The sequence below is a fragment of the Balaenoptera physalus genome, assembly GCF_965194825.1.
Source record: "Balaenoptera physalus genome assembly, chromosome: 11".
NCBI lineage: Eukaryota > Metazoa > Chordata > Mammalia > Artiodactyla > Balaenopteridae > Balaenoptera > Balaenoptera physalus.
In genome coordinates, this window is record NC_138896.1 from 105,747,615 (window position 1) to 105,760,389 (window position 12,775).

The following is a 12,775-nucleotide window of genomic DNA, read 5'->3' on the forward strand; positions in this document are numbered from 1 at the left end:
TCTCCTTTCACAAGGTAGATACGCATTTATGAGCCACTTCAAATCAAAAATACCAGACAAAGGAACTGATTTACATATAAAAGCAAAGCAAATAGATGAACCTTTTTTTATGTGGCCTTGTGACATCTCTGCATGCCAACTTTTCTCGGTAGACCTTCATCTGTGCTTGTAGAACGAAGGTAGGAGTCTCTTAGCAAGAGAACAACGCAGGGAATTTGCACCCTCTCCACCCTTGGGCACCCTGCCATCATCTTCCTGCAGCCACACCTGTTCATCCCCTACCAGAGCAAAGAGGTGACCCGTACCTATACGTACAACACTGAGAAGCACAATGGCAGGGAGGAGACCATGATAGAAGGAAGGATAAGAACTGACATGGGTTTGAAGCTCTCTCTCACTGATGATCAAGACTTCACTTTCCTTAACTTGCTCCTCATTCATAAACAGCCGGACACGATGAGTTGCATACAGCTTCAGTAGTTTCTAGGCACAAAGGGAGACAGCACAGCTCCTAGAACTAGGAGTTTATAATCTACATGAATCAAAAAGGGGTAACGTTGAAGCAGTTAACCAAAAATTCAAAGCACCATGTGATTAAAGACTAAACTAAAGAAGGCAGAAAACAAGCACTATGAAAATTCAGAAAATGGCGAGATCGGTGTGGAGTTGAGGATGAATCCAGGAAAAGCCTGTAGAGGATATGGGGCTTGAACTAGACATCAAAAGCTGAGGGATTGGGCTTCCCTGGTGGCGCAGTGGTTGAGAATCTCCCTGCCAATGCAGGGGACATGGGTTCGAGCCCTGGTCTGGGAAGATCCCACGTGCCGCAGAGCAACTGGGCCCGTGAGCCACAACTACTGAGCCTGCGCGTCTGGAGCCTGTGCTCCGCAACAAGAGAGGCCGCGATAGTGAGAGACCCGCGCACCGCGATGAAGAGTGGCCCCCGCTTGCCACAACTAGAGAAAGCCCTTGCACAGAAACGAAGACCCAGCACAGCCAAAAATAAATAAATAAATTAATTAAAAATTTAAAAAAAAAAAAAAAAGTTGAGGGATTGACAGGGTAACCTTAAGAAAAATGACTTTAAAAATATACAGGGAAAGAAACAGAAAGGAATCCAAGTACGATTCCGTTAATATGAAATACCCAGACTAGGCAGATCCGTAGAGATAGAAAGCAAATTGGTGGTTGCCAGGGCGTGGGGACGGGGCAGGGGGAGTGACTGCTTGATGGGGGCAGGGGGAGTGACTGCTTGATGGGTGCAGGATTTCCTTTTGAGGTGATGAAATGATTTTGAACTTGATAGAGTTGACGGTTGCACAGCTTTAAGAATGTACTAAATATCATTGAATCACACACTTTAAAATAGTTAATTTTAAGTATGTGAATTTTACCTAAAAGCAAAAAAAGTTCAGGGCTTGCAATGACCTAAGAGGTGGGGGAAAGAATTTCCAGTATAAGAAGACGGAGCCTGGACTAGTGAATAAGTGTGTGTTGGGGGGTCATTTTGCAGAGATCATCCCATTGGAAGTGGGTAGTATGTCTGTGTGAGGAGTGAGAAATGTGATTGGAGATGTAGATTTTAGGTCAGATGAGAACGGGTCTGGAATGTAGGCAAAGGAGTGTGGGTTTTATCTTGGAAGGAGTGTTGAGATTCCAGGTCTTGAGGAGAAGAGTGAGATGATTTAATCAGAAGATTAATTTGGCAGTAGTGTGCAGGGCAAGCAGCTGGGAGGCTATCGCAAAATCTGGACGTAACATGAAGAGGGCCTGTCGGAACAGAGGGAGAGAAAATGAGAGGGATGTTGTGAAGCAGTGAGTGGCCTCTGAGGACAGTTTATGCACTGATGCTTCTCTGCGCACTCCTAGTTACTGACTTGGCACGAGGTAAGTGCAGATTTGAGGATAAGCATTTACAAATGTTTATTTTAGAAAACAAACTTACGGTTACCAAAGGGGAAAGGGGGAGGGATAAATTAGGACTTTGGGATTACTAGGTACAAACTACCGTATATAAAATAGATAACCAACAAGGACCTACTGTATAGCACAGGGAACTATATTCAGTATCTTGTAATAACCTATAATGGAAAAGAATCTGAAAAAGAATATATTTATGTATAACTGAATCACTTTTCAGGTGTACACACCTGAAAGTAACACAGCACTGGAAATCAACCATACTTTAATTAAAAAAAAAAGAAATGAAAAACATCATTAATGGAAAAAAAAGTTTATATTGTCATGACATTTAGGCACATGGTTTTACATTTTATAAAAGTATCCACAACAGATTGAAAAAAAAAAAAAATGCCTTCATCCCAGTGGAACTCCACTGCCCTAAAGGACAAATGGACTGGACTTACTGACTGGGTCCTATAGGGCAGTCATCAGCCATTTACTCATTTTTATGGCTCTTCTTTATGGTACTTTACTCTGTGCCACGTGTCGTGCTGGCCCCGGACAAGAGCAGTGACAAGGCAGACTGGTCCCTTCCCTTATGGAGCTCCTGGGTCATAGACAGCCCTTGTCAAAGGATTGCTAGAAATTAAAGGGAGGCATACATGAGCTCAGTGTAAAGAAAAAAAGAGACATGTACCACAGTGTTCATTGCAGCACTATTTACAATAGCCAGGGCATGGAAGCAACCTAAGTGTCCATCGACAGGTGAATGGTTAAGGAAGGAATTCTAACGACTACAGTTGTCCAACGGTGGGGAAGGCTGCCTTGTGAGGAAGTGCATGCTTTTGTCAGTAGAGATTCATGCAGAATCTGAATGGCCATCTGTTAAGAAGTCTTGTTTGATAGAAGAAATGAATTAGGGAGCTTATAAAGTCCCTTTCAACTTTAAGGTGATTTCTTGTTCTACAACATTAACTTAGAGAACATTATTTCTTTCCCTTTTTTTTAAATGGAAGTATAGTTGATTTACAATATTGTGTGTTTCAGGTGTACAGCGTAGTGATTCAGCATTTTTGCGGATTACACTCCTATTTCTTTCTTAATTGACTATATTGGAACACCAATATATACTACCATTTTCATCATACGGGTAACTACATTTCCCTAAATTTGAATGCAAATTTGATTTTTAAACATATCTGTGCAGTTAGTTCCACAGTTCTTTTTAAAGAAAGTACTGTTCTCTAATGCCTTCTCAGCGTTCATTTATTTCCAGTTGTCATATTTGTAGTAAGTTCCTCTTCCATGTGATGTTTTTCACAAGCAATGTGAATTTCTGCAGAAGTGAGTTACGTAAATCACAGGCTGCTGACGTGATTCTAAATCATTTGTTCAATGTAACGCTAAGGTTGAACAAGACCAGACATGGCTACCCATTTGGGGAATGTCTTTGGGATTCCATTTTGATGTGGGTGAAAGTTCAAATAACTTTTATTATTCAACTTATTTCACTTAGTTATTACAGGCTTCAAACAGTAATTGTGAACATTTTAGCAGCTAAAATCATCGCAGATTAATTGTACTTGGGAAGATCCAGAGAACTCGACTCCTATAGGAGTGATAGCCTTACCATATTTGGGGGGAAATGCTGGAATGCTTTTAACTTCAATAAGGGACATGATTTTCATAAGGATTGGTGTAGTGCCGATGGTATCTGGTGAAGAAAAACGTTAGCTGCAGAAGAAAAAATTCATTTCACTTCAAGCCTAGTAAACAGTTTTGTTAAAATAGCCCATTTTCATTGTGTATTATTGAAACAGCTGATATTTTTCATTATAAACTATGTAACATTTCAAACTGTTCCTAGAACAGTGCCTGGCATATAGTAGGTACTCAATAAATATATATTTTTAAATTAAGTAATTTATTTAAGTTTTGGCTGCATTGGGTCTTCGTTGCTGCTGGCAGGCTCTCTCTAGTTGCGGCGAGCGGGGGCTACTCTTCGTTGCGGTGCGCGGGCTTCTCACTGCGGTGGCTTCTCTTGTTGTGGAGCACGGGCTCTAGGAGCGCAGGCTTCAGTAGTTGTGGCATGTGGGCTCAGTAGTTGTGGCTCGCGGGCTCTAGAGCACAGGATCAGTAGTTGCGGTGCACAGGCTTAGTTGCTCTGCCGCATGTGGGATCTTCCCGGGCCAGGGCTCGAACCCGTATCCCCTGCATTGGCAGGTGGATTCTTAACCACTGCGCCACCAGGGAAGTCCCAATAAATACTTATTGAATATTGTTCATCGAACGTGGGGTGATGGTGGACAAAGCATGTCACATGGGAAACTACTATTAGCACAGGCACAGAAGTAGGGAAAATGTGAGTTTAGAGAAAAACAGTTTCCTGAAGGCAACATCCTTATGTAATTACCAATGTGAACATTTTTTTGGCTCAATAATTGTGGTGGCTTCTTAATTTCTGCACAATATTTAACACACCAGTGATGACTTCCTGATGCTTGTATCCACAGTGAGCCCCTGAGCTAAAACAGGAAACGTCATTTCCGCTGACTCTGGTTTCTGAGCCTCTCCTCTCCCGTCTTCTTCCTCCTTGCTCCCTCCTGCCTCCCTCTGCCCCTCAATTCTTGCTCTAGCTCTGTTTTTATTCCCTCTTGTTCCCACCTTTTTTTTCCTTTTTCATTCTTGGTGTTTCCCATATTCTGTCTCTTTTTTTTCCTTCTTTATCTGCCTCTGTTTCTCTCCCTCCGATTGCCCTCTTCCTTTTCCAGTTTCCCAATTCCTAATATCTCTTTTTTTGGTTTGGTCTCTAACTATAGTATGGAAATGAAATGTATTTTTATCTACTAATCAAATAAGAAAGTAGGGATTTTTTTCTTTATTGAGGTATAATTGACATAAAGTTGTAATGTATTTAAAATATACATTGTGGTGGCTTGAAATACATATGCAGTGTGAAAGGCTTCCCTCCATTTGCTAACTAACATCCATCACCTTGCAAATCTCTCTCCGTCTTTTTGTTTGGTGAGAACATTTAAGTTCTACTCCCTTACCAAATTTTGATTATACAATACAGTGTTATCAACTATAGTCACCATGTTGTACATTAGCGATTTTTTACTCTGAATGTAACATGAGCAAAATGCTTATGTTGCTATTTCAGAGACAAAATAAAATTGATTATCACTTATAAATGGATTTCAACTGATTTTTTTTTTAAACATCTTTATTGAAGTATAATTGCCTTACAATGGTGTGTTAGCTTCTGCTTTATAACAAAGTGAATCAGTTATACATATACAATATGTTCCCATTTCTCTTCCCTCTTGCATCTCCCTCCCTCCCACCCTCCCCATCCCACCCCTCTAGGTGGTCACAAAGCACCGAGCTGATCTCCCTGTGCTATGCGGCTGCTTCCCACTATCAACTGATTTTTTAAAAAATTAGTGAATCACTTATCCTCAAATTTGGAGAAGGGGATCAATAGACCTTAATTCATAAATTTTAGTAAAGCACAGTAGCTTGTTGAAATAATTCCTAATCGTCTTTAACAGCCTTAGTTCCTCTTTTTTTCCGCATGGTAGGTATATCAGATATAGCATATGGATCCTTTAACACCATCTAATTTTTTTTATTACATCTTTATTTACACAGTTACATAAGAGCTGGAATATTGGTCTGTTTTGTTCATTCTTTATCCCCAGTGCTTAGAACACTGCTAACAAGCTCAACAAATAATTGTTGCCTTTTTTAAAAAATAATTTTATTTATTTAATTTATTTATTTTTGGCTTCGTTGGGTCTTTGTTGCTGCACACAGGTTTTCTCTAATTGTGGCGAGAGGGGGTTACTTCGTTGCAGTGAGCGGGCTTCTTATTGCAGTGGCTTCTCTCGTTGCAGAGCACAGACTCTAGGTGTGCGGGCTTCAGTAGTTGTGGCATGTGGGCTCAGTAGTTGTGGCTCGCGGGCTCTAGAGCGCAGGCTCAGTAGTTGTGGTGCACGGGGTTAGTTGCTCTGCGGCATGTGGGATCTTTCTGGACCAGGGCTCGAACCCGTGTCCCCTGCATCGGCAGGCGGATTCTTAACCACTGCACCACCAGGGAAGCCCCATAATTGTTTCTTTTTAATTTCAAATCTGCCGTTTCATTCGACTTCCTAATCCTAAATAGATATCATGACTTTTTGGAGTAATATTACTCATTAGGATAACTTAGTTTATGATTGATTTATAAATGTAACCGTAGGATTTTATGTTTAGATAATGCTTTATTCCAGTTCAGTTTACACTTCAGTCTACCCCACAGTTTAAATCCTCAGCTAAACTGTCATTTACCCATCCTTTTAAAGGACTCTTCCTTAATTATCTCAAGCACCAATAAAGTAGCCTAGCAATTGATAGTCATAGTTAATATTTACTGAGCACTTATTCTATATCAGGCTCTATTTTAAGCACATTATGTACATTATCTCATTTTATTCTTCCAACAAACTGTAAAAGGTATACACTATTATCTCTATTTTGCAGATGAAGAAACAAACACAGAGAGGTAAAAATAACCTGCCAGGTGATAAAACTAAGATTTGAACTCAAGCAGCCTGAACCCAGCCACCCTGTCTTACACACTTTAGCAAGAGTCGAATTTTCCAGTATATAACTTGCCAGAGAATGAGATAACTATACCCCATACTACCAGCACCATTCCACACTTAACAATTATGTTTACACAAGTGTAACCGTATTCAGATGTAACCATGGAGTAGATCCAAGCTTTTAGTTGTTCTGGTTCATTGCAAATCCGTTTATGTGTCATGTAAGTGGTAAGTAACTTGAAAGTACTTATTCTTGTTACTTGTGACAAGGTAAGTTAGATCACCAAATCTTTACTTTATATTCAATTCAGTAACTCTACTGTCACTTAAAACCGACCACCCTTGGGAGATTCTTTATTTTCATTTTTCTCTTTCTCTTAAATTCCTCTTAATTCAAATAAAGTCATTTTATTTTGTCACCTCAGGATATAGACGTCAATTTAATAGCCAATTTTGTATGAATCTTGTAAAAATTTAGGGAAGGATGTGATTGGCTCATCCTGACTCTGGCTTCTAAGGGAATCAATCAGCAATTTGCGGGGGAAGTGGGAGACCCATGTATTTAGTTCAATGGGATAAAAATTAGTTGTTTGGGAGCGTTCATATACTTTCACCTTCCCCCAATGCACCAAAGAGAATTTTCATTTGACAGTACAAAACCCCTTTCCCCTACCCTTAGAAAAGTTGATTTTACAAGGTCAGTTCCTAGATTTTTGTGCTGAAGTATTGGAGAATGAGAAGAAAGGGTCTGGACATGAAAAGCTGCAGGAGATTTAAGTTGCCCTATGTCATAAAGTGCTGGGAAAGAGATGAAGGAGAGATTATGACATTACTGGGCTGAGAATGGAGAAAGTGTTGAGTTGGGAGGGCTTTTGCTGAAGGTGACACTTTGGAAAGTGTGGGGTGTGAAAAAGTCAAAGGGAAGGGAAAAAGGGATGTGAGAAGGGTTGCCTATGGTTATGAACTGAGCCTCCTTGAATGTACTTTGCGAGGCAGGAGTAGAGAATCGAACACCTTTTCATCTAGCAGGGAGCGAGGAGTGGTCCAATATGTGTTGGATTGTGTGTCTTTAATTCTTCAAAGGGAGGAGATGGGTATTTAGGAATTGTTGAGTTTGAGGTTCCTGAAGAAACTCAGGGAGAGGTGTTCCCAAAAAATTGGAAATACAGATTTAGAAGTCTTGAGAGAAGACGTGGTTAGAGATGAAGATTTGGAAGCTGTAAGCAAGTAGATATGTTTATGGGTAAGAGTGAGGCCAAGAAGGAACTTGCAGAGCACATAGGATAGAAGAACTCAGGAAAAAGAGGTACCAAGAAAAAGGACTAACATAGTAGTCATAGGGTTAGGATAAGAATTCAGAGTAACTGGTCACTAGGCAGCAAAGGGAGGAGACAGTTTCAAGAGTAGAGGATACACAGAATATCAAATGGTGCAGAGGCAGAGACAACGGTGCTGGAGCCAGCTCAGACTGGCTTGTGAAGTCAATTGTTAAATTTTTAGGATTTTTGTGAGCTGACTGTTAATCCACAGCCATTGTTAAAAGTTAGATTGTATATACAAGCAGTGAAACAAGTTATGATAAAAACAGAGGTAGTAACCACACCAACTGCATTGCTTCCTGATGATTTTACATCTATGCAGTGTTGGTGTGGATTGCGTCTGTGAGGTGGGGATACCATGTAATATGCTGCTGCTGCCCCAGCTCTGCCCGACTCTGCTGTCATGTTGATGGCCCTAAGTCAGTCACCGTGGGAGTATTTACACCACAGAAATTAGCAAACACTACAAACCAGAGCATTTTTCCTGCAAGGAGAGCCAGTTGTTAAACACTTACCAGCACACCATTGGGCAAATAGAATGAAAATCAAGAAAAGTCTAATGGATTTAGCAAGAAGGAGACCACTTGTCACTTTTGCGTGAATTTTGGTAGAAAGGTGGGTGGCAAAAGCCACAGTGAAGTGGGTTAAGGAGTGAAATAACGGAAAGTGAGAAAAGAAATGCTCAAATAAGTTTGAGAACTAATGAGTTAAACAGCTAAGCAGATTGTTATTGTTGATACTGTTTTTTTCTAATTGTGGGGCTTACTGAGCATATACAATGCTAATGTACTTTACTAACCTCCAAATGTGAACAACATGTGCAAATTCATCTTGTGGTGGAAGCTTTTCCATTGGAAAATCTTAAAGAATCTAGTTATCTATAGAACATATTTTGGGAGATGCTGCTATAATATTTCACAATTAAGATGATATTGGTTGTTAAGTTTGAGATTAATATTCTTGTTATTAAAGTTTCTTAGTTCTTTAAGGAAATATTTTCAAGAATGAATGTTGAATTTTATTGAGTATTTTCTTTTGTATTTTTTGAAATAGTCATGTGGTTTCTTTTAAAATTCAACCTAGTGCTGGAACACATTATTTTAATACGTATTCCAATATTAAATCTTCTTTGTCTTTCTGAGATAAATCCAACTTTATTATGGTGGTTTATTCTTTTAGTATACTATTGTATTTGTTCATTAGCATTTTATTTTTACTTGTAAGTCAATATTAATAAGTGAGGTTGGTATTTTTCTTGTGAGGTTTTTTTGTTTCTTGTTAGGTATTTTTCTTGTTAGGTTACCTTGTTAACTATTTTGTCATGTTAGGTTTTGAAAAATTAATTTGGTCACTCTGGTTTTTTTTCCTACTCAGAAACAGTTTATGTGGCAAGAAACTTATTTCTTCCTTGAACATTTGAAAAAAAATGTATCTATAAAATTATCTAGCCTCAGAGCTTCTTGGGGAAGCAATTCTTTGATAAGTTTTCAGTCGTTTTCATTTTTAATTATTTTCCTATTTCTTAAGTCAACTTTTACCATTTATATACCATTTCAGACAAATATAGTAAGTTTCCCTTTGGCTTGCATTATTATCTACTTAGATTCTGGTAAAAAGCCTATCTCAGATATTAAAAAGCTGGATGAGTAGAACAGACCCTGTGTAGTGTGGGTTTTGTTGAAATGTGAGGGGCTTGTCTGCTCTCTTCACAGTGTGGTTCTCTGGCTTATATTAACGAGTAGAAGGATTTATAAACTAATGAATATAAACCAGTCTGTATTTAACTGACCAGATGGGGAACATGAAAGAACTATAATACTTGATATATACTGCCCCCAGAATGGATCTTGTTTCTGCCCTACTTATTACATTTTATGCCTGCAAACTGTACCTTCTATGGTACAATGCAGTTCTGAATGGATACAGAAAGGAGATACTGATTTTACAGGGGGAGGGGGTTTTGGGAAAGGTTATAGATTCTGTCTGCCTTTGAAAATCGCAGGAACTGGTCCAGTTTTCTGTTTGATCCAACTCTTAAGGCTACAAGCTAGGAATACATAGCAGTTTCCAGAAATCTTAACTTTATCTTGTCTCTTTCTTGCTGTCTATTTCTTAATGAATTCATATGTATTTCAAAGAGAAATTGGAATGAGTGTCAAGAAAAGCTAGTATGACTTAATCTTACCCTGGAGTCAACATTATTTAATTTTTCAGATAGAGATTTTGCTCAAATTTTTCTTTATTAATACTCTTTCTGTTTGTTTTCACATATTTAAGCACTTTTTTGTTGACTTAAAGGTGAAAAAAGTCTAAATAGTAATCCATTATAAAGTTGTTTCTCATGTGCTATGCATGTTATATGTAATGGACAGGTTTGATGTGGGTACTCTTTCCATTTTTGACTAACAAATGAAAGAGTGTTTGTTTCACATGGAGAGTAAACTGCTGTGATACAGATGAGCAGTCAAAAAGCAAAGCAGACAGGTCTAAAACCCTGACAAGCTAGCTCTTTCTATAGAAGAATATGCCCCATTATGAAAACAAAATTGTTACCATATTGTTGATAGCGAGTTCATTAGGAGGTTTTCAGTTTCCAAACAGCAGTACTAAACAATGTGAGTGAAACAAAGAATCAAACAAAATACATTGGCTGTAGTTTATATTCTTTCAAAGTAGAAATAACAAAATGGGAAAACATTTTATATTCATGATCCACTATGTTACCCATGCATTGGGTAATAGAATAGGTGTTGCAAATTCCAAGTGGAAAGGTGCAGCATTAAAAAAGAAAAAAACTTAGAATTTTGGGTAGGTTAGACTGTGCAGAATGTTGGGTCTGGATGTTGGGACTTTGAAGGCCCTGATGATAAGGCTTTGGCACTGGGTACTGTTTTGTCTTTACGGATTGTACAGCTATTCTAGGATCCCTGAGCCATTTGTAAGAGCCAAGGATACACATCCTTAGACCTTTGGCACAGTTACTCAGATAATCTGCTCTCTGCATCTTCCTTTAAAAATCTGGTCCACGTGAAATGTGCTGTATCTACTGCCCCTAAATGGTTGTGATGCTTTTACCTTAGGCTTAACAGCCATATGCCCTCTAGAATGAGCTTATATTTTCATAAATGTAATCTTCGCTGTGTATAAATTTTATCAGTCATCTATCTCTTGACATTACTAACCCTTTTAAAATCTAGTTTTTCTTAAGTCTGCCCAACGTAGGTGTCTTTATTAATTTGACATAAAAGATGGATGAGACAAAGTACCTTGACTCCTGATCAGTGACAGAACAGGAGAGTAGGCAAAATGAATCTAATCCATGTCTCTTTAGGAAGATTCTCCAGCCCTGAATGATTTACAAGTCAGTCTGTTGGTTGCTTCTAGAGAATACAAAGCATTCTAAGCTCAGGGAAAGCAAACAGTCATGATGAAATCCAACAGAGAAAATACATTCATTTGTGCTTGTATATTTTGGTATCCTAGGTTGTCTAAGAATTTTGAATATGTGTGTATATTAAAAATCTTTTTTCTTTTTAATTGTTCAGATTTGAAAGAAGCCAACTCTAAGCCACAGACATACAAGAAGGCCACTTCCTTAAGCAAGCGTTACCCTTTAACGGTAGGTAAACTCAGAATTTATTGTACTAACTTTGTATTTAGAAGAGTCTTTTTTAAAGAACATGCAAATGCTTCATAGTATTTTATTGTAAAATTTCTTAGAGAGCTTTTATTTTGACTATCAGAATACTTTCTACTGTATAATTTACCAGTCAGTGGAAGGAAAGCACAGTACCGTATTTGTCTAAGACAAAACGAAGATAGACAAAACAAAACAAACCTAGAGGTTGAGAAATAACACAAATCCTTAGAAATAAGTCTCAGTACAAGTACATTATATTAGGTTCATGTGTTACTTGTAATTGAATTGAGGGAAAAATTAAAATATCTTTCCTGATTCTCTGTAGGCCATGCAACTATGATCCCAGGTCACAAAGGAGAAAGTAGCTTAATTTATCCAATGCCCATACCTATATATTTTATTTGGGGAATTAAAATCCAGTACTATAGTTATTTATTTTATTGTTCAAATTATTCCAGCTCCCAATGGCCAAAGCTGGAATAATTTGATAAATATAAATAGTTTGATAAATATAAATATATATATATCAAATATATTTGATAAATATAAATAAAATTTTTTAAAACTATAGCACTGGATTACAACCCCCAAAATAAAATATATATATACATGATTCCATACTGATATAAATAAATGACTGAATGAATAAATTGAAAGAGGAGAACTTTTCCTTACAGAAGAATTTAAATTAGTAAATGTTAAAGGAATAAGGGAAATGGAAAATTGCCACCAGAGAACCTCAGCAGCAGTTACTGCTACAGGCAGGGCCCACTGATGAATACTCAAATTAGAAGGTGAAAGGAGGAGCAGAATATGGACAGAACCTCAAAGTATCTCCCTTTAAATATTTATTAATTACGAAGAGAAAAGTAGTAACTTTAAGCAGAAGAATCCTGGCAGACACCACTTTAACCAAGTGATCCAGGTTAACAGGTTAATATCTACAGTAATAAGACATATTGAGCTTATATACCCCCAAAAAGGGCACATCAGGTCTTCAGTATTCTTCCCCAAAATTCATAACGACAGTTGAATCATGAGAAAATGTTAGGCAAATCTAAATAGAGAGACATTCTACAAAATACCTCACCAGCATTCTTCAACAGCGTCAAGGGCATGGAAGACAAGAAAAATCTGGGGAACTATACATTAAATATGTGCACTTTTCTGTATGTCAACTATACCTCAATAAAGCCACTTAAAAAAAAAAAAAGGAAAAGAAAAGACTGCGGAACTGGAGGAAATAAGGAGCAGTAGCAACAAAATGCAATGTGGGATCCTGGATTGGGTTCTGGAACTGAGAAAGGGCATGAGTGGAAAAACTG

At 38.0% G+C, this 12,775-nt stretch overlaps 1 protein-coding gene across 2 annotated transcripts in view; it reads left to right on the forward strand.

Annotated features, from left to right (window-relative positions):
* PPARG (peroxisome proliferator activated receptor gamma) overlaps nucleotides 1-12,775 on the forward strand; it is a 133,926-nt gene that overhangs the window by 12,714 nt on the left and 108,437 nt on the right. For both annotated transcript variants that reach the window (XM_082415756.1, XM_082415757.1), the window contains exon 2: nucleotides 11,356-11,429. The gene's annotated coding sequence lies outside the window, so the exon portion shown is untranslated. The remainder of the gene's footprint in view (nucleotides 1-11,355; nucleotides 11,430-12,775) is intronic.